Here is a 26,379-nt window from a genome sequence, read left to right as displayed (position 1 = left end):
TTGTGTAGATCCCGGTTGGCTTCTTATAGTAATGTTCTATAGTTTTCTTCGTACAAGTCTTGGTTTTTGGTTAAGTTTATTCCCAGGTATTTCAGCTTTTGCAAAGGATACTGATTCCTTGGTATCTTTTTCTGTACCCCCATCCCTGGTATAGAAGAAGTCAATTGTTACTCTTGTATACTGCTACTCTACTAAACTCCTCTATGACTTCCAGCTAGTCTCTTGTGGACCCTTTAGGATTCTCAATATATAAAATCATATTATTTGCAAACAGTGAAGTTTCACTTCTTATAATGAGATTCTTGAGGCTCTTGCTATCTATATTTTCAACTTGTCTTTTCAGAAAGGTTGTAGGAATTCACTCTCTTTTTAAGATTTAATTCCTTTATGCTACTCTTCTAAATAAAGCAGATTTATAAAAAACTATGATATTCCATGTTCTTTTCCCCTAGGCTTCCTGGCTATGTGTGGGGCAGTGTATGTCTCCATATCTTTAAGTTGTTGCTCTCATATTCCCACTCTGCACTGCCCACTCACCTGCTCTTTCACCTGGTGACCAGCCCGATCCATCTTCAGTGTCAGCAACTGAACGGGTACTTGATTTTTCTCATTTTGAGCCTTGTGGACAAAGGCCTCCTCACCCAGGTGAAGGATCCTATGGTTGAGCTGAGATAACTGATCCTTGTATTTCTGACTCTAGAGCAAAAAAGGGTAAAACAATGATTGAAAACAAAAACGAAGCCCCAGCAGATCCTTTCAGTGGTTAATGAGGGGTAATTTTGTCTCACTGTGGGACGTGGCAACATCTGGAGGCATTTTTCATTGTCATAATTGGGGTAGGTAGGGGTGGCTACTGACATGTAGAAATGCTACTAAATATCCTACAGTGTATAGGACAGCCCCTATACAGACTTATCCAGTCTCACACAGCAATGATGCTGAAGTTGAGAACTCTGCTTTATTCCTGAGAAGAAGTGAGAATACATCTAGACCATTAAGAACATTTAAACCACTGTTCTGAAGGCCTCCCACTTTTATCTAAGTTATTTAAAACATCGTGTTAAGGGGGGGGGGGAGGAAGAAACTTAAAGCATATGAATCTCTTCAAAAGGACCTCTGACCTGTCCCTGATATCCAAATCTATCTGGCAGTAAGTTGTTGATATTCTCAGTACCACTGGGCCAGGAAATTAGAGTGTCTGACAGATGTCCTCTTGGTGTATACACAAATGGCCGTGTGTTCCAACAGTTGCTAGAAAATTTCTCAGTTTTTCACCATAGAGATTTCAGTTACTGTCAACCACTGGTCAGGAGCATCTTTCAATAAATTACAATTTAAAAGAATCAAATTACATTTTTGTTGGATTGCCTTTCTTTTTTTCTCACAACAATTAGTTTTCAGGGGAGAGATCAACCACAGTTCCAAGGTATTCCCACGTTGGTGTGAATACCTATGGTTCAGCAATGAGCAGAATCATATCATTTTTATCTTGTAGGTTTAATACGCACACACAAGGGTAAGTATAAAAGCATTTTATAATAGAAACTTGTTAAAAATGATTATGGAAACATATGTATGAATGTGCTTGACACAATGAATGTATGTATGGAATGTGATAAGTTGTATGAGCCCCCAATAAAATGATTAAAAAAAGAAACCTTAATTAAACAAAACTATCAAAATATGAAGCTACTGTTTCATGTCATATCTTTATCTATGCCTATATGCTTCTGAAGTGTTTTCATCTTTCTATTCATTTCCCAAAGAATTCTCACTCTTCAATTTATGTCATGTCAAATGGGAGTTTTGTCATGTTCAAGGGATGCAAATCATGTTCGTTTTAAATGTCCTCTGAGCTTGGGAACACAGAGCAGTGTGGAAGGCAGATAAGGCTGCGTCAGGTGGATGGGTCGTTCCCAATGAGGAGCTCGTCAGACAGTCCTTGCTACCCTCCAGGAGGAGCAGGTATGGCGCCGTAACAGAACACACGCCGTGGTACATTTTCCTGTCCTTCTTCCTCCTCCCCAGCGCAGCTTTCCATTCTCTTCAGATGTCTTCCTGAGAAGTCTCTGTGATCATCCTTGAGAAAATATAAAGAGGATTCCTTTGAAACCCAGAAAGAGAGTCTCCAAAGCCTTCTGAGGTGACTTGCCTTGAATTCATCTTTGAGGTCTTCCCGACCTTCATTAAAACGCTAAAAAGTATTGTGTTATGTGGAGCAGCAGCATTCCTGTAAACTTGTGGGAAAACTTAATTAATTTGGGAATATTCACTTGAGTTTTGTTAAAAATGTGATAGCCCTGATGTAAATGAAAATTGATTTTTTAAAATTTATGTTTTTCCCAGATCATTTTATTAGGGCATAATCCAGACATAATACCAATAGCTCTATCAGATCAAGCAGCGTTGTGCAATTACTGCATATAATCAATTTCTTCCTTTTCATACTACGTGATATCAGCTCCCCATTACCTCTTTCCTCCCCATCAATACACCCCAAGAACTCTTACTCCAGTTATTACCTCTACAGATTCACCCAATCTGGGTTTGATAAACCCCCAAACACAGAAAGATACATAACAGAGAATCAAGAAAGGTACCAAAATAACAAAATACAGCAGAGATAAGACCTAATCTAGAAAACAACAGCAAATCCCAGAAAATATTAAAAACTAGATAAAAGTCAAAGTGTATCTAAAGGGAGCTCAAATAACAAGATTTTAACCATTCAAGCCCTATTTATCATTTTAATTTACTATAATCGTCTTTCCAATACCAGCTGCCTGATAACCAGGTTATTCCTATCCCTCAGTGATAGTCAGAGGGGGGCCACTGGAGGCTTATTCCCTGTGGAGAACCTGAACATGTATTTTGGGCTCCCACTGTCAGCCATAGCTTTGTGAACACCAGAATTTCACAAATTTCAGCTCTGACAGCACGCCCTTCTTCAGATCTGGTTTATATAATTGATAATCCTTGGATCATCGATGATCGTGTGCTTCTTCCAGGTGAGTTTACTGACATCTCACTTAGATGGGTGCTTATTTGAAACAAGCTCCAATTATTTCCAACAGGGTTTTGTGGAGACCTTGTGTTTTTCTCTCTCTATAAAATCATACCATCTGCAAATAACTAGAGCTTAATTTCTCTTTGCCCAATTGCACTCCCTTAATCTCTTGTTGCCTTTTGATTCTGGCTAGGATCTAGCACAATGCTGAATAAAAGTGGGGATAATGGGCATCTTTGTCTGGTTCCCATTTTCAATTGCAATGATTTCAGCTTTTCTCCATCCAGTATGATACTGGCTGTTGGATATTAAGACATGGACTTTAGTATATTGAAGAATTTCCTTATATTTAATTATTGTTTTTATTAGGAATGGGTGTTGGATATTGTCAAATGCTTTTACTACATCCATCAATATGATCATCTGGTTCTTCTATATTTTGTTTATATGGTGGTATGAATCCCATTTGGGCATGAAGTATTATTATTATTTTGATATGTTGTTGAATTCTACTGGCCAGGATTTTGTTGAGAATCTATGTTCATGAGAGATATTGGCTTGTAGTTTTCTATTTGTGTGAGGTCTTCCTTTCATTGTCATTGGTTTAGTAATTTTTTCTCCATCTTTTGACTCTCAGTCTGTTTTTGTCTGTGAGTTTGAGGTGTGTTTCTTGAAGGCAGCAGATTGATGGATCTTGTTTCCTAATCCAGTCTGCTACTCTGTCTTTTGACTGGGGTATTTAGCCCATTGATTTTCATTGGTATTAATTCCAAATGCAGGTGAGTTACTATCATATTGTATTATCTGTGTTTGGGAGGGAGGAATCTATTCATGTCCTTGTTTCCCGTCTAGATCTACTGTTTTGGGTGTTGTTTTAGTGTGTTGACTTCTGGAAAGAAGCACGGACTGTGGCGATCTCATAATGTTTTTGTGCTGTTGATTTTCTGACCATAGAGATATGGTTAGTGTTTTCGGCAATGCTGGTTTTTTTTTTTTGAATTCTCTATTTCCTTGTTTGGGAATACCTTTATTTCTTCTTTATATGTGATATATCGCTTTGCTGGATACAGGATTTTGGTTGGCAGGTTTTTACTTTGAAAGTTTGATCTATGTTGCTCCATTTTCTTATTTCCTGCATATTTTCTGCTGAGAGCTCTGAGCTTATTCCAATCTGATTACCTCTGAAGGTGACTTTTTCCCTCTCTAGCTGCTCTCAAGATTCTCTCCTTTTCCTTGAAGTTGAATATTTTGACTATCATATGTCCTGATGCCCTCCTATACATGTCCCCTACCCCCACCCCCCGGGTCTAACCTCCTTGGAGTTCTCTCTGTCTCCTGAATGGTTATTATCTCCTCCTTTATAGTACTGGGGAAAATTTCCTCCACAAATTCTCTTACTAATTTATATGTAGATTTGTTTGTTTCTTCCTGTTCCAGTATTCCAAACAAGACATTCATTACTTCTGTTCATGGTTTCTCACATCATCCTCAGGTTTACTTCAGATTATTTTACTCTTTTGTTTGTTTCTCTCATTTGCTGAAGTCTGCATGGTTGTCTTCAAGTTCATAGATTCAATTTTCATTTTCTTCCATTCTATTGTTCAGTTCTTTTTTGGGGGTAATTATTTTATTGGGGGCTCATACTACTTTTATCACAATCCATTCATACATCCATTGTGTCAGCACATTTGTACATTTGTTGCCCTCATCATTCTCAAAACATTGCTTTCTACTTGAGTCCTTGGTATGAGCTCATTTTTTACCCTCCCTCCCTGCCCCCCTTTCTCATGAACACTTAATAATTTATAAATTATTATTAGTCATGTCTTACACTGTTCAACGTCTCTCTTCACCCACTTTTCAGTTGTACATCCCCCAGGGAGGGGGTTATATGTAGATCATTGTAATTGGTTCTCTCTTTCTACCCCCACCTTCCATCTACACTCCCAGTATTGCCACTCCCACCACTGGTCCTGAAGGGTTCATCTATCCTGGATTCCCTGTGTTTTCAGTTCCTATCTGTACCAGTGTACATCCTCCGGTCTAGCCAGATTTGTAAGATAGAATTGGGATCATGATAGTGGTGGGGAGGAAACATTTAAGAAATAGAGGAAAGTTGTATGTTCATCATTGCTACACTGCACCCTGACTGGCCCATCTCCTCCCCGTGACCCTTCTGTAAGGGGGTGTCCAGTTGCCTACAGATGGGCTTTGGGTCCCCAATCTGCACTCCCCTCATTCACAATGATATTATTTTTTGTTCTTTGATGCCTGATACCTGATCCCTTTGACACTTCATGATCACACAGGCTGGTGTGCTTCTTCCATGTGGGCTTTGGTTGGCCTAGAAGGCCACTTGTTTACCTTCAAACCTTTAAGACTCTAGATGCTATATCTTTTGATAGCCGACACCATTGACTTTCTTCACCACATTTGCCTTCAGTGATTGTGTCTGGAAGGTGAGCATCATGGAATGCCAGTTTAATAGAACAAGTGTTCTTACATTGAGAGAGTACTTGAGTAGGGGCCAAATGTCCATCTGCTACTTTAATACTAAACCTATAAATATATGCATAGTTCTATTTCTCCATCATCATATATAAATATATTTACATATGTACATGCCTATATTTAGAGCTCTATAAATGCTATGTGCCTTGCAGTTCTTTCCTCTATTTCCTTTTACTTTGCTCTTGTTCATGTTCAGCCTTCATTAGGGTTTCAGTAATTCCTCTCGGTTACATTACCCATGATCAAGCCCTACCAGGCCTCTTACACGCTCCTCACCACTGATTTTGGATCACTTGTTGTTCTCTTGTCCCTTGGTTTGTTAACCACTTCTTTTCCCCAACCTTCCCCTCTCTCATGTCCCCCTGGAACTGTCAGTCCCATTGTTTTCTCCTCCAGATTGTTTATCCCACCTATTTTATCTAGATAGACCTGCAGAGATAATAATATACACAAAAACAAGACAGAACAAAACAAAGCAACAAAAGAAAACAAAACAACACCACCAAAAAACAAATGACAAAAAAAAAGAAAAGCCTGTCAATAGTTCAAGGTCTGTTTGTTGACATTTGCGAGTTTTTGCTGATTGAGCCTGATGGGGTGCCATGCTCTGAACCCAAAGTCTATTTTTGATAATGCCTCGGGACTTCCTTGCTCTGCTTCCCTTGCTGTTCTGTTGCATGCCCTTCATGTTTTGCCTCAGTGTGGTGGGGTCAGATCGGTCTAATTCCCACACTGTGTCTCCAGTGTTGTCCCCTATAGGGCTATGGGTCAGTGGGGGATGTCCTGTCTCATAGTGGGACCAGCCATATGGTCCTCTCTGTGCATTGGCTGTTCTTAGTGGGGATATTGTCCTTAAGGCTTGGTGGGCCAGGATGTGCTCCAGTCTCTCTTCCTCCCCCTTCATTTGCTTCGATTTGCTCTGATCAGACATGTCCCTCTCTCGGAGCTGTAGCTTCAATGCTATCCTCTGAAGTACTTTCTTCTGGGGGCAAGGGCTGCTGTCCATGTAGTTGGGATTGGGGCCAACCCCTCAGACCTCTCTACTGGTTCCTTGCTTCATGCCAGTATGTTGCATTCACATCTTGGAGCATGGGGTAGAAGTCTGGTCCTTCTTTCCCGGCGACGATATGAACAAGACCCTCCCTTTGGATGGGTTAGTTCCCTGTTCCCCAGCTACCCATTTATTTCATTTTCTTCCCCCCCCCAACCTTTTTAATTGTCTAACATATGTATCCCTGGATTTGGTCTGGCCCCTGCCATACTACCACCCCAGGAATGTTTGTATACAGTAGCTTTTTCCTTATGTCCCTTTTGCATTTTTTTAAGTTTACCTCAGCGGACTCATGTTGTATTTGTGTTTTGTGCTTGGCTTACTTTGTTTAGCATCATTTTCTCCAGTTTTTCCCATGTGGCAAGGTGCTTCATGCATTCATCACTGCTTTTCAGTGATGTGTAGTACTCCAGTGTATGAATGTACCATAGTTTTTATTTAAATCATTTTATTAGAGGCTCATACAACTCTTAGCACAATCCATACATACATCAATTATGTAAAGCACATCTGTACCATAGGTTTTTAATCCATTCATCTGTTGATGGAAATTTGGGTTGTTTCCAACTCCTTGCAATTGTAAACTGTGCTGCGATGAACACCGGTATTGCTCAGTTCTCATACAATGTTTTTTAATTCTGTTATCTCATTGTTTTGTTTCTCGGTTTCTTTGGGGTGTGAGGTTTTTAGTATCACACTTTCTTCCTTTTTTCAGAATTGATCCCCAAATCTCTTGTATGGTCACAAACATCATTCACCTGTATTCTCTTTCTGGTAATTTAAGGTCTTCACTTTCTGTGTATTCCAATGAAGTTGCGTAATCTTCAGTTGTTGACTTTTGTTTATCTTGATTTTTTGTGGTTACTACTGCTGACTGTTGTTTGCATGGCATAGTGATCCAACTGTAGATGGTATGTAAGGTTCTGGATTGTGTGTGAGTAGGTGGAGGAGGGAGGGGCAGGACTTGCTCTTTGGGTTAGTGGAGAAAGTTCAGATAGGGGCTGGAAATTGTATTCTGTTGAGATGAGGAAGAAATGATAGAGCTGACTGGGTAGAAGGAATAGGAGATAGGAATACATGAGTAGGATTTAGGTGACAGAAATAATCATAAGTGGTGTTCTGGTTATAGTGGTTTTCTGATAAATTAAAAAAGGGGATTTTAAGGGGTCTGCTAGTACTTGTTAGTTTATGTGAAAGTGTGTCTCACTGTTAAGATTCTGGCTGAGACTGGCTGAATTCCCAAGGAGGTTCTAACTGGTGGCAGTTTCTAACATTTTATATTTTCTTTTGGTTGAGGTTTTTCTCTGTTTTGCTTTGTCATTGTTTGTGCTTTGTGTGATTTTCTGTGTATGAAATCCAGGCTATGTAAATCTCTAGAGACAGTAACTGGAGTGATAGTTGGCTAGGGGCATGGCAGGAAGGTTGCGGGAAGTGGGAAGCTAACAATGAGTGGAAGAAGGAAGAGTTCTGACATTGATGGTGCTGATGACTGCACAACTCTTACTCTTGTACTTCTGCCAAAGAAGCCTCATCTCAATCTAATTATTATCAATGACTAGACAAACCCAAACTTCAAGACACGGAACAAAACAATTGCATGTAATATTCAAAAGTGCCATGGTCTCCAAAATAAAGAATAGACCGAGAGAAAGAGACAAGAAGACATGATATAAATGCCACATGTGATTCTAAGAATTATCAGGATGGCTGGCAGCACCAAAATGGGGTATCCCTGACGGCAGTAATGTATCCACACGAACTTTCTGATTTTTGACAAGGGAGGTAGTTACTGCATTCTGAAATCGTTGAGGAACAAAGTCCTCTATAATATTCGAAAATAGTTTTTAAAGAAAGAAAGAAAGAAAGAGAGAAAGAAAAGTTCATTAGCTTCACATCAGGTGGTAATACTAAACCTGACTGTTGATCATTTCCATTTCAAGGCAGGCCTGATATTTCTCTTTCTTTAAAATATCAATTTCTTTCCTGTTGAAAAAGCAAAATTAACAATATCATTGCCAATTAATGTGTTTTCTTCTTCTAGTAACAGTCCACCATGGCTTGGACAAAAAGGCCCACCCCTACCTCCCCTGATATTCTACGGCCCAGATCCCTCTACACTACTGCTACTGCTATGATTGATAATAGTGGTGATGGTTCAATCTTGATCCCAAGCTCCTAAAGCCAGAAGAATTTAGGAAAGTTTACCCTTAGGACTTCAAACCGATTCATTCCAGTTCCAACCCCTGTTGATAATTTGAATTTTTGACCTAAATATACTGAATCACAATCAATATTTTAGCAAAGTTCTCAGGCGATTCTTTAATTTTTAAAAAAGTTCTATTGATACATAATTCACATATATACAATTCAATAGTTCAATCATATCAAGATTGTATAATCATCACCACAATCAGTTTTGGAACATTTTCTTCATTCTTGTACTCGTCGTTATTAGCTTTCCATTTCCTTCTAACCAACTGTGTGAAACTCCCAAAGAACCAGTAATCCAGTTAGGGTCTGTATAGATGCACCTATTCTGGACTTCATCTATAGGAAAACATACTTTTAAAACAACAGAAACAACTAACAATAACAAAGTAAAACAGACAAGAACATTTAGAAAAGAAAGCAGAAAGTATTAAAAACTGGAACAAATTAAAAATGGAACTTAAGAGAGATCAAAAGACAAGGTGCCAAATTTTAAACTAACTGCATCTCCAATAATCCCCTTTCCAATGCATTTTACATGCGAACAAGGCTGGTCCCATCCTTGGTCTAGGGTCAGATGGGATTCGTCAGGTGACTCTTTTTGAGGCGGAAATGAAAATTTTCAGCAGGGAGGGTGAAACCAAAGCCAGGTGTCACCTTGGTTTGTGCTGGTAACTGCCAAGGTCAATGGTATAGCCTCCCACACCCCTTAACGATTCAGTCTTAGAAACCCTCTACAGACTCAATGAGAGTGGGTTTAGTTTTCGCTTGCAAGATTTTGCCAGATTGTACAAAAGGAGCATTCTCCGTGGCAATCCTTAGTCAAGCAAATTACTACGGATTTAGCAAAGTATGGAACTAGCCACCCAGCAACACAAACACAAACCATCTTACCCTCACTGCGATCTGCTGGGAATGGAGTCTGGTAGTAAACTTAGGAGAAAATGGTTTCAAGGGAAGACCTCCTGGATTTCAGAACTGTAATGATGCAAATCCCCGCTGGTACCTTCCCCTGCCATCCATATTCTGACCGTCATGGCTACTCCATCAACTATGCTCCATGCTCGCAGCAGGTCAGAGTTGACTTTATCTTGAACTTCTTATTTGGAAGAAAAATCAAAAGGCAGACTGCCCTTGGATATGGCTACAGCAGTGAAAACTCACTGACCAGTGTTAGCACTCCACTCCCTGTCCCTTGTTCCTGCCTCAGTGTCCTAGGGCCCAGACCTACCCCTAATGCCGATATCTACATACAAATATAAACCGTGGTGAAAAGTCCACCTGAAATTATTACTGAGTCATGAACATAGATATTGTATTTGTCTAGGAAGGCCCTAGGATCATTTCACTGTACTAAACTATGTCCACCTGTCCTCACCATCAGGTGTGATGCGGAGTACTTTCATACAGGGAATAAGGTGGTATGCCACGATGGCAGAGGTAAGAAGGATGGGTGTAGCAGCTGCTCACTGTGGGGTGGTCAATGCTGCCACATACATACGTGTTCTACCTTTTACGTCTGAGACCAGGCATTCAGGTATGAGAGGGGCTGCCTGCATGTGGAGGTAGGCCAGGGCCCTTTACATATGTGTCATGTCATGGTCAGAGACCAATTAGGTTCATCCACTCTTGGCTTTCTGGAAAGTGAGGTTGATTTGAGAATACGCCCCACTTTCTATCTCAGTAACTTCTACACTCACTTTACTGAGAGGAAACCACTCATTCTGCTATGTGAAAACTGGGTCACAAGCTCAAAGGTCCTAAGTTGAACCTGGACAAGCCTTTACCTCTGTACATCATTTGTTCTTTCTGCAACTTTAAGTTCTTGCTGAATCCTTCCCAATTCATTTGTCAACGATGTGTTTTCTTCAGAAAGCCTCTGTAGCTCGGCTCTGCAAGCACAATTGACAATCAGAAGTAAGTTGGGAACCATGTGCCCATGGTTGGTATCAATGCGTAATACTGAATGTGAGACCTTGGGGCATTCCAAAAGCTATTCCCTGCTAGTGAATCCCGGCAGGGATCTAAGAAACAAGAATGACCAGAGCTTAAAATATATGCACACATTTTCCTCTTTAGTGAGACTGTCACCTGCTATACTCCAAGGTCATCACTGGAAGGAAAAACTGAGGAAGAAACACATATTGATTTATGGAGCGGCCTGATGCACAGTGAATACCTCAGCAGAGAAAGGCAGGTGTCACTATCTACTCCATGACCAAGGCTACCCTGGGCCACATTATTTCCTGACAAACAATTCTTAAAGAATCTCTGCCAAGACAACACAAGTGATTTATAACAGGCAAGTATTTTTACCAACAAAAAAATCCCTAATGAGCTTTGAACCCATACTTTCTGTCCTGAACACATGTCGATATTTATCCCCCCAACTACGTCTTTGTCTGGCATCTTGTTAGATTCTAATTTTCCCAATCTAAGTAATGCTTATCTTATGCATTATGTTCTAGTATCAAGCACAAATATGTCTCATCTGACTTCATTTGATCTCATGGGGCACTAAGGGAAAAATAGAGAAAAAGAAGTCATGGGAACTTTAAAAGCAGCAAAGGGTTTAGAGTAGGGCTGTCAAATAAATGGGACATGAAATTTGAAATGGTCACTCTGGCTCTAGTATGGGAAACAGACTGATTCTAGGTGTGTACACTGTGTTAGGTGGAGGTGGAATTCTACTTTTGGCTGCTTGGAGCGCAGATACACTGAAGATTGCTCATCCTATCTGCTGAACAATTAAGAGACTATGTGAAGCCAAGTATGTAACTGCCCTCACAGAAGTAATGGAGAACACACTCAGAGCAGAACACAATGGATGACTAGGGGCTCCGAAAACGTAGACAATTGTGTGTGTCAAGAGATTCCACCAAGAGTCAAAAGAGAAGCTAAAGGCTGTGGAATTTCATATTGGACAATGACATACTGGACAAGAGACTCATCTCTAAAATTTACAGAAAATTGAGTATCTCAACAGAAAGAGATAGGCAATCTAATTTAAAAAATGGTCAAAGGATGTGAACAGATCCTTCACCAAAGAAGACATTCAGGGGGGCAAAAATATATGAAGAAATGCTCTTAATCATTAGCCATTAGAGAAATACACATCAAAATGAGATACGACCTCACCCCCCAAATTAACTGGAAGGTTAAAAAAAACAACAACAGATAACAACAAATGATGGTGAGGGTGTGGAAAGACTGGCACTTTCATACACTGCCGGAGGAACTGGGAAATGGTGCAGCCACTGTGCCAGGCAGTATGGTGCACCCTGAGAAAGTTGGGAAGAGAAATACCATGACACATCAATCCCTCTACTTGGTATGTGTCTTCGAGAAATAAAAACTATGACACAAATAAATAGATACAGACCCATGTTCATCATAGCATTATTCACAATAGCAAAAAACAGGAACAATCTAAATGCCCTGCAGTGGAAGAATGGATGAACAAACTTGGGTGCAATAAACACACAATGAAATGCTAAGCAACGTCGAAGAATAACGATGCACCTGCAAAGCCCTCACAGAGGGATGGACACGGAGGACAGTACGCCGAGTGGAATTAGTCAAAAACAAAAAGGACAGATATCGTATGAGACCACCACTATAAAAATCAACTGTAAGTTTTCTTATGGAAATAAAAACATTCTTTGATGGTTGCAGAGGATGGAAAGGAGGGGGGGGGAGGTGCGGCTAGAACACAGGCAAGTGATAGCCTGGGCGGAGGGGAATGCAACACACAGGAGAAACGATGGAGGCAGGCAGGCGAGTACACCGGTAGTTTGCAAGAGTGAGAAACTACAGACGCAAACACTGTTAGATTCAAAGTCCTACAACAGTGGGGGATTGGGGAATCTACAAGTGAGTACTTGGACATACACACAGGCTGAACAGATAGGAGACTTTTACAAACATATATATGTGTGTGTGTGTGTGTGTGTGTGTGTGTGTGTGTGTGTGTGTGTTTAAAAGAGAGTATTTGTATATTTACTTTTACTGCAAATATATCCATGAATGTGGTGGGGCGAACAGAGGACAAAATTATGACAACTTCTTAAATATAAGCAGATACTCTGAAGGAATAAGGTACTGGGCTTTGGGGGAGTGGTATCACAATAGTTGCAGGGGACAAAATGATCCATTAGCATATCATAGTTCACAAAGACAGTGCTCTACATTCTAATCTGGTAAGTAGCAGCGGTCTTAAAGGTCTCTGAGCAGCCGTCTAGGGTGCAAGGACTGATCTCTCCCTGTCCAGGGCAGAGCAGCGGGGTGGCAGTTAAACAGACACAGGGAAAACACTTAGTCGAAGGGACAGTGAGAACACCGGTCTCCACAATCCTGGGCCCAGAAGAACGGGGTGATACCTGGTGCCACCACCACCAGCTCTGCATAAAATCACACTAAAGAGTCCTGGAAAGAGAAGAAGAACCTGTCAATCAAAATCCTAAAAGAAACCAGGCTTACTGGTCAGACAGCGTCTGGTAGGGCCCCTAAGACCGTGCTCCCTTGGGTCTGGACTTCAACTCACTACTGTGTTAGAAAAGTCAACCGTTAAAATGAGATGGGGAGCATTCACCCAAAGACAGAAGGCTAGGAAAGGAGGAGAAAAGGACACAGAAAACAGGGAAGTCGTGGACTAAGGGAGGGCATATTAAGAGGACTGGAATGAATGAATGGCATCAAAATATGTATGAATTGCAGAGTGTTAAAGTATGATCTGCTCTGTAAACCTTAATTCACAATAAAAACTTCATTAAAAAAAGAGTTGTAGTTGAGTTTTGCACAAGACACATTGTTTCTTATGTCAATAAAAAGGTAAACATTATTATATCTTAAAATCTAAAAAATTCCATTCCATACAAACATATTGCATTGACCCAGAACTTTCATAGCAGTAGAAAAATGCAGGCAAGAGAATGAAAAATAAAGTGCAAATGAAATAACTATAGCTCTAAGCAACAATATGGAAGAATCTCACAAACAACATATGGTAAGAAAGGACGGATGGTATGCTTCTTTTATATAAAGTGCAAAAACAGGCAAAATTAAGGAGTTAGAAGTCAGGATACTGGCTATGTGTGGGGAATCCAGGAGGGTTCTATTTCTTGTTTTGGGTGCTGGTAAAACGATCTGATCAATTTCTTATAAAATCATAGCAGTACACTTTTTTATTGCATATAACATTAGAATATTTTAAAAAATACACACCTAAATACACCAAAGATATGTGATCATGAATGTATCAGAGATAAAAAACATCCAGATCACTGCTGTGGTTGGCAGATTAATGACCTCCTAAAGACTGTTCTGGGAAGCCATGGTGGTGCAGTTGGTATTGTATTCATCTGCATTTCACTCTAGGTTGCTAACTGGAAAGCCAGCAGCTAAAAGACCCACCCACTCACTGCTCTAAAGGAGAACGATGGGGCTTTCTGCTTCTATCAAGATTTATAGCCTCACAAACCCTAGGGATCAGTTTTACTCTGCCCTTTGGGGTGGATATGAGTCAGAATTAACTCGATGGCAGTTGGTAAAACATTATTCATGTTCTAATTCCCGATTGTGAATATTATGTTACATGGCTAAGGGGAATTACAGTTGAAGATGAAATTAAGTCTGCTGATCAGCTGACTGTGAGATAATGAGATTATTCTGGACTATTCTAGTGGGCCTATTGTACAGACTAGGGTCCTTTTAAATGAAAGAGGCAGAAGAGGCACAGCCTTAGATTCAGCCAGCCATTGGACGCTTTGAAAAGTGGAAGAGGCCACGAGTCAAGAAATGTGAGTGGCTTCTAGAAGGTGGAAAAAGTAAGTACATGGGTTCTCCTTAGAACCCCTTGGAAGGGGCACAACCCTGATGACACCTCGATTAGAGTACAATTTAGCTCTCAGTTCTAGCTAACATGCAACTAAGCTGTCAAGAAATTAGCTAAATTTTAACCTATTTCTGACCTGTAGCGTCTAGAACTGTAAGATATTAAATCTGTGTTGTTTTAAGCCACTCAGGGACATGGGTCCATCTATGGAAAATATTGGGAAAGGCCTTCCTATATCCCAGGCTTTTGAGATAGAGCATTTGCCAGCCAAAGTCCTCAAGCGAGAAGGCCAGTTCCACCTGTGGCCTTTCAAGCAGCCTGCCCAGCTGGTGGAATTAAGAACTCCCTCTCAGCTCAGCTTTCTCTAGAAGGCATTGGCTTCTGCGGCCAACATCCGAGTGTCCCAGTCAGTTCTTGGGGCTCTCACAGAATTCACGAAGCAGTAGATCTGCGCCAAGGACACTTTCAATAAATACACACAGTGGGACTAAAGGAAGGTGCTTGGAGCTGGCAGGCAGAGACCTTCAGAGACCCCAAAGGAATGAAATGGGGTTCAGGGCAGTCTTTCGTGGGCCCCGTGAGACAAGCACAGATTTCCTGCCGACAGAGATAGTGAAAACCTGAGTCTAAGCCACAGCAGTCCTCTTGGTGAAGTTCTGGGGGTTTCTGTATGGAAAATTTCTCTTTTCGCATTCACACAGCACCTAGCAACACCACGGCCCGAGTACAGGCCAGACTGGGCTTGTAAGCTTGGGCACACCTGGGCTACGTGGTATTCTCCTGGTGCCGAGTCTACCAGCCTGCTAGGAGGAAAGGGGGTTATGCAATCAAGTCATCAGGGACTGAGATGACTCAGTTCCACTTGTTTAAGAATGGATAGAGGGCAAACCTGTTATTCTCTCTCGAGTCTGCTTCTTTCTCCCTAGCCAGAAGCTTATCTTCCAGCTGTAGGAGCCTGGTTTTCATGTCATTCTTTTCTCTCTCCAGCACAGTTTCTACCTTCTGTTATCGGTACAGCATCTTCTAATTTCTGCTGTCCTGTCCTAGTGGTCCCTACCCCATGCTCACCTTCCAAGACACAGAGGCTCCTAGAGGGGCAGCTTGTGTCCAGCCATGTCCAGTAAGGGCTGCTCTGTGGCTTTGGACTCCTGCTGCTCAGATGATCTTTGCTTCTGACCAGCAAGGCTGCTAGCCAAAGGTACGGGTTTCTCCAGGAACATGGGCCTTGCCCCTCTAGGGGATAGCATAGATCACCCATGTCTCTAAAGGAGCAGGAGCCACCTCTATATCATTCACCAAGATGGGATGGCCCTGATAGTGAGCTATGCAGAGGGTCCTCTGGGCTGTGGGGCTGCTCTCGGGACCGGGCTCTGGACAGGATCTGCAGTGAGATGCCTCCCTGGCATACGCAGGAACTCAGCCTCTCCACGTTCTGACCCTGCTGGTCCCGTCTCCTTTCTGACTTCTGTGGACCTCAGCAGGCCTGGAGGCAGTTGCCTTTCCCTCCTTCAAGAAGGCTTTCAGCCCCTCTGCCTCCAGGGAAAGCCCTTTTAATTGCTTCCTATATGTGGTTTCTAACTTTTCAAGTGCAAACACTTTGCAAATTTTAGCTTGCTCTTTACTCATCAGCCCTCCCTGCCACCCTCCACCCTCCACCCCCCACCCAACTTGCGTTGCTGCTTCTTGCACTGGGCTAGCATCTCCTTCTGCCTCTCTTCTCTATCCCTTGTCCAAGTCCAGCTGGGCTCCCATGTCTGTCACTAGCTGCAGTTGCCTCTGAAGCATCTTTTTCTTTTTACAGTCCCATTGCTGTAACAAGTGCGCTGCTTCCATCCACAGGAGTTTCTGGCTCAGTTCAGCCTTTGCCCCCTTTCTACAGAAACTTTCACATGGACCTGGCTCAGAAACACGAATGTCACATGTATCACAGGGTTAGAAAGGCCTGCCCAAGCGCACGTTCTAAGTGCACAACTCCTCGCTACTCGTGCCAGCTGCGCTCAGAGAGTGCATGCACAGGATCTAGTTGATAATGCAGCAGACACGACTTGTCAAATGGGACTAAATTTACATTTAGACGGATTAAAATGGAATAAAATCAAAGCTCAGATTCTTGGTCACATCAGTCACTTTCAGTGACCCCATGTGGCCAGTGGCTCCTGTAATGGGCAGGCAAACACAAGAAATGTCTATCACTACAGAAAGCTGTATTGGGCAGTACTGGCCTAAAGTTTAGTGAAAAAAAAAAAGTACCTTTAGTCGAAATTACTCTAAAAGGTATTTTAAACATCTAGGAAAGAGGCCTTTAGAAGCCCCAGGAAAATAACACTGAGGTGGAGTGAGGCCCAGCTGAGAGCAGTCAGCCTGGGAGAACAAGAGTAACTCAGCTCATCAGAGTCATGCAATATGGCTCGACTCACAATCATGACATGGGGTGGGAATGGGGGTGGGAGCAGCCTTCCAGCCAGTTAAGGAAACTCCTGGGACCAGACATGTCCCTTTGCTGCTTCTTAGAGCCTGAAAGGGCTTGGGAATAGTGGCAATGGTCTATAAGGTGTTCTGGACAGTAGCCCGCCCTTTACCAGACAGTTCACAGGTTCAGATACTATGAAGCAAAATTCTCAGGAGGAAGCTCTGGATCATCCTAGCGGGCAGTATGTGTTATTGCAACGCCCAGGTCTGAGGCCACTGTGTGGTCATCTTTTGGGGAACAGAAAGGCAGGGTACAGAAGAGGGTACAATTCAGTAGTCCAGGATTTTCTTTACCGCCCATACTTAAGCTGCCTCAATTTCCTTGCACCATGACAGAAAGGCAGACTGGCTCTGGGATCATCAACCTCCCCAGGTCACAGGACACGGGAGATGGCTTGATCCACTGTGGTCATCGTAGTGCCACTTCTAACCCGAGCCATGTTCCCAGCTAAGAATGCTTCCCAAGGAGGCTTTGCAGGTCTGGTCAGCAGGGCTCTAGCCCGCTTGGTGTCCAAGTTGGCGAGGGCCAAGATTCTCTGTGGGAGAGTGAGGTCATGATAAATAGGCATGGGCTGGCAGCAACCAGTTATCATTCCACTAAGTGAAACCTACTTGATACGCTCAGTTTTCCAAAGAAATCTTTCATTGCTTTTCTTTGTGATGACACAGCAACTCGCTGCCATGAAACCGATTCTAACTCCTATGCTCTGCAGGATGGAGCAAACTGCTGCCGAGGCTCTCAGATGGTCCCTCTTCTTGGAGGAGCAAGTCTGTTTTTCTCTCACAAAGCAGTTGGGAGGTTGGAATCACCAATCTTGTAGTTAGCAGCCTGATGCTAACCCAAAGCCCCAGCAGGGCTCCTTTCGCTTAGGACAGCTTTGAAAAGCTACCTTCGCAGATAACTGGCCTCCCTATTGCAAAGGAGCTTTTAGCCTTTTTCTCCATTTGCCCACATACTACCGCGTGCACTGGAAAATTAGAACATGACATTAAATAAGGAAGATGCTTTGCTACTTTGTTCCTTTGCTACAGAGAAGTCTGAGGCAGAAAATAAATATGAATGTGTTAAAAGTAGTCTACAAACTAAATTACTTCATAACTTAAGTTTTAATATATATATTTCTAATTTAAGTTAAAACAACTCATACAAAGCCCTATTTTTTCCTACCTTCCTCTCTGTGGCCAGAGAAAAACTACCCACTTAGCATGCACTGCAGTTGAGTCATTTCCTGAATTAAATATCTAATGTGGGTTTTTGGGAAGAACTTCAGACTGAAGGAGGACCCAGAAGAAAACAGGGCAGCAGACCTGATTTGTGGTAGTCCGTGCTGGTGTCTCAGGCGTAGCTTCTCGTCTGGCCACTGAGCTAAGGTGGCCAACTCCTTGGGGCAATGTGGGCCCCCACTCCTTATCTCCCACAGCTGCCCCTGCAGGCTGCAAAGGGCATCCTGAGACTGTGCATGGAGCGCCTCTCTAGCATGCTGACTTCACTTTTGAACATAAGCTCCATTTCCCTTTTCTCCTTCTCAAAGTTTTTCTTCATTAGTTCAATTTCCTGCTTGTAGTTTACCTGGAAAGAGAAACATTAGCCCCTGACAATATGACATGGAAACAGCAAGGTTGTCGGGCATGCCAAGGAGCTGAGGCCTGCAGAAGTCAGGGATGAAAAGGCAGCGGTGACATCCCCAAGACTCAGTGCTCAAGATGTAGGCACAGCCTTGTCTGGACCAGTTGGATAACCTCCCGTGGGAGAAGATATTGTCTGGCCGTTGGCTGGCAAGCTCCGTTTAGGTAAGTAACTTGCACCCAGGAGCTCAGAGGTCCCGGTGGAAACAGGGTGGCTGGCTCTCTGAGTCCTGAAAGTAGAAAGAACGCGGCACATGGCAACTGTGTGCGGACATTCTCTTAGTCACCATCTAAGGAGAGGCAGGAGCTAACTTCATCTGAGAAGACCTTGTCAGCCAGGGTAATCCTGGCTGAGAAACTATGCAGCATCCCACGAGAGGCAAAGCCAAGGATAAGTTATGCTAAGAATGAGGTAGGTGGTGTGAATTCCCACACAGCAGTTGGCAGGGCTGCACTCAGCATGCCAGCCCCCAGCGACTTTGGGCCAGGCACTGACAGTCATTTCTGCTTGTATTTCCCTCAAACTGTCTTCTTAGTGCCCCCGCTCACCAACCAGAGAAATCCAAGGCAGCTGCCTGGAGAAGGGTCAGCACTAAGCACGGCTCTCTGTGCACAAAAGGAAGCCCCAGGCTCCCCCTCGGGCACCCCTCACACCTACCTTCGTCTCCAGCTGGCTCTTGACGTCTTGGTAACGTTCTTTCACCTGCTCCATCATGAGTTCCGTTTCGAGGCTCACTGGAGTAGGAGCTGTAACGCATGTGAAAAAGCCTGCGAAGAAGAGGAAATCTCAGCTTAGCTCAGTGAGGACATTACAGGTTTCTTACAGCTTTCCTATTCCCAAGGGACAACAAAGCACAGATTCTACATGTGCTTTTTCAAGGGAAAGGCAGTGATGGTGGAGTCCTGCCGCACTGGCGTACAACAGCACGCATCACTGGTGATCTGCTATGTTGTATCCATGTAGAATAAAGGATCTCAAACTTATTTGGTCAGCTGTCCAATTTTCAGAAAAATAGTTACCCAGCAACCCTCTGGCAATTAACTTTTATACAATAGCCCATCCCTAATCCAGGATAGGGTGTAGGTTATTTGCTTTGGCAGCTCCCACGGATTATTCCAGTGCCCCCCAGGGGGCAGCATTGCCCACGTTAGGAAACACTCATTTAGAACCATTTCACACTTTCACCAGAACAGATTGCTCAGGAGGCTCCTGCAGCCCATCACACCCTTCAAGTTCCTACAAAGTGGCAGTGATATCGTGTGAAGGGACTTCAAAAAACCTCCAGAACACGGAAGAAAAAGATAATGGAATTGTCCATGAATGTAAGGCCCCCTTGTACTTCACTTCAAGTTTATTCCTGGTGATGCCAGGATCATAGAGGAGGTGGGTAGATGGAAGAAGTGGGGTGACCTGGTGACACATGCCTCTGGGCAGTGTGATGCCTGGGAATGAGCCTCACTGTGTATGAAGGTGGCCAGACACACCTCATGGCCTGTTTATTAGCTAAAGACTTCAAATTGGCCTCCTCCTCCTCACACAAATAATGCTGGGATTCAGGATATGTAGGAGCTCTGGTGGCATGGTGTTTATGCATTGGACTGTGATCTGAAATGTCAGCAGTTTGAAACCACCATCAAGAGTTACAGTCTCAGAAACCCACAGGGGCAGGTCTCCCATGTCCTATAGGGTCATTATGAGTTGGCATCAACTTGATGGCAGTAAGTCTGTGTGTTGCTCGATAAACTGGTCAGATGATTGCTGAAGCCAAAATGGGTGCATAAGCAAATGTGGTTGAAAAAAGCTGATGGTGCCTGGTTATTAATAGCATATGGGGTCTTAGATGCTTTGCAGTTAAATAAGTGCCCAACTAGCAGGTAAGAAACAGCCCACAAGGAAGCACACCAGCCTGTGTGATCATGAGGTGTTGAGGAGAAATGGTATCAGAAGTTCAAAAGATAAGCAACCAAATTGATGTGAAGGGGCATGGATGTAGTAGAGACCCAGAAATCACAGCCCCTCTGGTAATTGGACAGTCACGCTCAGAAGGGACACAGGAAGGGATGATAAATCCAGGGTGTGGTATAGCACTGATGAACTACATAATTATCCTCTAGTTCCTTAATATTCCCTCCCCTTATGATTATGGTTTTTATTTGTTTTGCCTCTTTAATCATATCAGATTTGATGTAGGTTCATCGTATATTTAATATCATTTGATACATGAAAGCTAAGATAGATAACCCTTCAGAAACAATAAATGGAGTAACGGTTCCCTGAGGGTACGGGAAGGGGGGAGGAGATAACAGGGAGCTGAGAGCACTGATGACTGAATAACCCCACTCAATGGGATCGAACAACAGAATTGTATGTGAGTGGATATATTGGATGTGCAAGATATGGAAAAAAATAAAGTAAGGTTTCCTGGGGCGGGGTATGGTGGGCAAAGGAGGGAATAAACGGGGAGCAGATATCAAGGAGTTCAAGAAAAAGAAAATGTTTTGAAACGGATTGTGGTAGCAACTGTACAACACTGTTTGATGTGATTTAACTATGGAATGTTATACTTGTAAGATGTCCCAACAAAATGATTTTAAAATACAATAATAATAATAATAATAAATAAAGCAGTCAGGCACATTCCATACGTGTGGAATGAGGAATGGTGCTTGAGAGCACTGCAAGGACTCGCTTTCCGACCTGAATCACCACTCCGCACACCAGGCACACAAGGCACATCTTTGAACTACGTGTGTTGCTAGGGCTTGGAAGAGAGCTGGTCTGAGACTCAGAATTGCATTTATGCCATGACTCAGTCTTCATTTTGCAGTGTCAAGGATGGGACGTGGCAAAGTCATCCTCTACTCTCATTGTCACCCTGAAAATGGTGACAAACTTTGACATAAGGGACAAGACAAAAACCTGAATGAGAACCTCTGGAAAGAATTACTTTGCCTTGGAAACTGAGAACTGTCAACTTGCGCAGTCACCTGGGCTGACAGGAGGTCCGTGAGGCTGGACAGTCCACATCACTAGGCTTACTGCAACCCAGCTTCTTACTATTCTCTCAGCAGCAGACAAACATCGGAAGGGTCAACTGAGCCTTGGTGCTGCTTCTAAAATGGTTTCCATCAGAGGGATGGGAGGACAGTACATAAAAAGGCCACATTGTGAAACTGCTAGGTTTCATTAGCGATGGCATGAAGCCTAGGTCTGTGATCTGGTGCCGCAGTCCCCAGTCTCGAGCAGACCCAAGACTTCAGGGCCTTGTCTCCCAGGTTTTGGGTCAGTGGTTCGTGCTGAGGGCCATAAATTCTGTGTAGTTGAGGGGACACAGTGTCCATTTCCCTGGGGATGGCTGACCTGTCTGTTGTGTGGAAGAATACGTAGGATGCCTTAAATGGATGTCACAGCACCCTTGGCATCTCTGGATGTGGTGCAGCTGGCTGTGTCAGGCTCCATCCCACATTTCCCAAATGAGTCTAATGGCCTTTGGCTGTTGACTCACAGGATTTCAAGACACCAATCTGCCATTTGCAGGTGAGCAGGTTATGTTGGGGTCCAAAGACGCTGTACCCACATTCAGAGAAAACTTAAGGTTCCCAGGTTGGCTCTTTTAGCTATAATTCATTTACATTTTATTAAATAAATAGCTTTAGAGCACTACAAAACTGGGAGGGAGGAGGATGCAAAATGCTCCACTGCCAAAGATCCACAGGTCAGTGTCCACAGATCTCCCTGGGGTGAGGGAGTGGCCTGTCAGTGTCCACAGATCTCCCTGGGGTGAGGGAGTGGCCTGTCAGTGTCCACAGATCTCCCTGGGGTGAGGGAGTGGCCAAAACTTAGCACACAAAACCACTGTGTATCAGAGCTTTGGCAGTAGGGCTGAGAGACTTGCCAGGGTGTCTGCTGATGCACAGTTGGGGGCACTGATCCAAGAACCAACCCCTGGCTATACAGGACTATGACAAAACTCTAGGGCAGCTGTGTTACCTCCTTGTTCTTGTCTTTTGAAGGAGCTGAGATTAATCAAACACAGTCCACACTGTAGGTGGAATTTGTCATAAACCTCAGCACTAAGAGGATCCTGAAGCCAGAGATATCTACTTTTAAGCAGATATGCACGCCTATGCACACAGGTCCCAACTGCTTCCAGTGCTTGACCTGTGTCCTGCGCAGGCGCCGCTGGCACAGGTCTATTCTGACGAATTCTGACACTCAAGGGGACAAATCTCAAGCTCTCTCTGAATATTAGGGAGTCATTAATATGTTTTAGATATAATTTATCTCTTTTATTAAAAGAGTTTTCACATCAACCAGCTTACAGCTCAGAGGACAATCTGTATAGAGACTGGTCTGTGACCTGGGCAAAGGAAATATAGCTCCTTTATTTACTGTCACATACCCTCACTCTCTCTGTCTCTAGCCTATGCTGAAACCTCACCACCAAGTCCCTTCATCTTAATCACAACTCTGGAGGTGGCTTTGCAACATCTACGAGTGATGGACATGCCTCTGATGAGGTCATTGTGAGATCACATAACTGCTGCCATTTCATTACAGTTGATAAAGCCCCCATCCCCTTCCATAAATTCCCAGCTACAAGGAACTCAGCCGGGTGGTGCCAGTGTGTCTGGGGCAGGTGTTTGTGCCTCAATATACCCTATGATGCTTGGAAGTGGCCCATGACACAAACTACGGGTAGGTCTGAGAGATAGCCCAGTTTGCTGGAACAAGGACTCCACCCTTTCCCCAAGAAGATCCTCTACCTTCGGAGCAATCTGCTGGGGGCAGGCATCCATCTGGCCGGAAACTAGATGGGCTACTCTGTGTCTTGTGCATCCATGTCTGTAGGCCTTCCAGCGCAGCCTGCAACTCATCATTGCGGTCCTGCAGGTCCTATAAGCAGAGTAGAGATGGCCCTGCAATCCCCATGCTACACAGCAAGGCCCAAGGAGCAATGCAGCACCGCAGGGTCTGCAGGATGCCCAGTGGAAAGGAAATTCAATTCCTGACAGCAAACATGTAACATTCAAACTATAAGTTTCCAACTATGCAGTGAGTTAAACATGACAGGGATAATTCAGCTTTCTTAAATCCTACATCGCCTTCTATCACTAGAATCATAGCAGGGGCTAAATTTTTTTTTAAAGTGAAGTGAATGTGGAGGAGAAATGCAGATCACCAACACCTGACTCAACAGGAATGTGTGCAAGTCCACCACAGTGATGGGGTATGGCCAAGAAAAGCAACTCACTGGTGTCCTTTCTCCAGAGGGTTCTGCAGCTTTGACTGTCAAGGCGTTGCCATCATCTTAAAACAAAATGCCACCCAGCAGAGCAGAAAGGCCACATGGATGGCTGAGGCCCAATGAGGCACATAGAGTGGGGGCTGCAGGACAGACAGGCAATGCTGGGAGGCTGCCCTGAATCTGCACCTGGCTGCAGTGGTCTGTCTGCACAGGAGTTGAGGAAATGCACTGTAAAAAGCACACTTGGTTGCCAGGGTTTAGAGGCGAATCTCCCAAGACACAGCTCTCACTTGTAGATTTAAGGGTAAGAAGGCAAGAAGCGCCTGTCTGTGGGACTATCGTGGTGTGAAGTCTCTTGGCATGGCTCTTCTGTATAGGTCTTTGTGATTCCCATTGATGATTAGGTGGGACTTTGCAAATAGGGCATGTCTAACACAAAACAGAGTGGACTGGTTCATTTTCGTTGCCACTTCCCTGGCCATAGGGATGTGTTATCTTAGAACAGGAACAGAGAGGAATCCCATGAACTTAAGGGACAAAGAACTACCAGTGGAGAACAAATGAGATCTCTGTCTAAAGACAAGAGGAACCAGAGGCTGTGAAACAGAAATTACTGGACAGACTGAAAGAACAAGGCAAAGTCAGAGGCTGAGGCAAGGAGACACGGGACAGAATTGAAGAGCAACACAGAGACTAAGGACTAGAGAAAGACTTGATTGAGGCGAGATGATACTGTGGACCAATGACTGTATCCTTAGTGTTTTCTGATCTTGGCTTGTAGTAACCCATTAAGTTCTCTAAAAAGCTCCCTTAATTGTGAGTATTGCCTGTGAGCTCTGTGCGACCAGTGCAATGGATTATAGAACACAGCACAAAAGTAGAATGCTGTGGAAGAAACAGTTACTATCAGAAAAGGGTAAAGAATGATGGAGGGTGGAGGCATGTCTGATCTCTATTTTGTGGCAATCGGCCTTGATTGATGGAGCTACGTAGGATTCTTCTCCTTGATGTAGCCAGAGGTCAGCTATGCACTCCATGCGGTTTACTCAGGGACCCTAGATCCCTTCGTGAAGGAATGTGAGGTGTGTGGTCACTTTCCCTTTTGTGCACCTGGGGATGGGGGACTTGGGACTCTTCAGACCTAATGAATACGGCAGCAGTGCTCCCAGGGACTATAGGAGTATGATTCTACCTGGTTTCTCCTTTAGGAAACGTACTCTGGAGGGACACTAGACATTGAACTGTGAAGAAGCCCAAACTGGCCCATCAGGCAGCCACATGGTAAGCGAGCTTTCAGACATTTCTGGTCTAGCCAGTAAGGTGTGTAGCTGAGGCCCCGGCATCATAGGGCAGAGAAGAAACATGTTTGTTATGCTATGTCTGAGTTCCTTCCCACAAAATATAAAATCTATGAGCATATTTAATTGCTATTTTAGGCCATTAAGTGTTGGCGATAATTTCTTATGGAGCCATAGTAACTGGAATAACATGTATGAGTGAGCCACAAATAGCTCATGGAAATAGGATTAAAAGGTAAAGGAATTTTCCATGAATTTTTGAAGCCCTTTTTCTGTAATTTACAAAGGTAAATTACAGTCTCTTGAGGGGAAAAGTATATTAATTTTAAGTGGGAGAGAAAAAAAAGTTCTCACAAAAATCTGTTAAGAAATGGATGGTAGAGACTTCCAGGAAGATGGCGACTGAGTAACACATAGCAGAGGAACTCCACAGAAATCTGTGCAGGAGAGTCACTAAGAGGGAAATTCCACACCACCAGGTCGCAGAAGGAGCATCAGAAAGATAAGTAGGCAGAGATCCAATAGGTTTTAAGGAGCTGGGTCTTTTGGCTTACCACAATGGAGGCCAGCTAGGGTTTGACCTTAGCCTAAGGTGACCAGACGTACCGCTTTTTAAACATTTTTTCTCGTGTCTATGGTGTTTTTAAAAAGTCCCAATTTTTGGAAAGAATGCACAACAAGTGAGGGTATATACGGTTTTCGGCTGCCATGTGGCAATTTCACCAGGATATGAGTTTTATCAGTGGTGTCCCGCTATACCAATGTTAAAATCTGGTCACCTTACCTTGGCCCGGCCACTGTCTTGGCTGGAGCCAGGATCATTTGTAGGCAACACAGGGGCTTTATCTCAACACAGCCACAGTTTGACACCATCTCAGGGCAGGGATTAAACCCCTCCAGCCCCATGGTCAAGGATCAGGTTCATTTATATTGATGCTTCAGTTTCCCTCTCTTCTCTCTATTCCCCCCTATCCCCCTGTCTCAGTGGGCTGTTTTTTTTTTCCTTCTCTTTTTTCTCTTCCCCTTTCTCTCACACAGCACTGCCAACATCCTGACCACTACCCTTAGCCTAGGGCATTAATGCCTGCACTCAACCCTGCTGGGCGAGCTCCTCCCTCTGCAGCATA

General features: G+C 43.5%; 1 pseudogene; it reads right to left on the bottom strand.

Annotated features, from left to right (window-relative positions):
• Positions 1–537: 537 nt before the first annotated feature.
• LOC142436778 (ninein-like protein) overlaps positions 538–26,379 on the bottom strand; it is an 88,856-nt pseudogene continuing 63,014 nt past the window's right edge.

This window comes from Tenrec ecaudatus, unplaced genomic scaffold (assembly GCF_050624435.1).
Source record: "Tenrec ecaudatus isolate mTenEca1 unplaced genomic scaffold, mTenEca1.hap1 Scaffold_623, whole genome shotgun sequence".
In the NCBI taxonomy this organism is placed as follows: Eukaryota; Metazoa; Chordata; class Mammalia; order Afrosoricida; family Tenrecidae; genus Tenrec; species Tenrec ecaudatus.
Note: the sequence above shows the minus strand (reverse complement) of the source record. Positions and strands in the feature narration are given on the sequence as shown.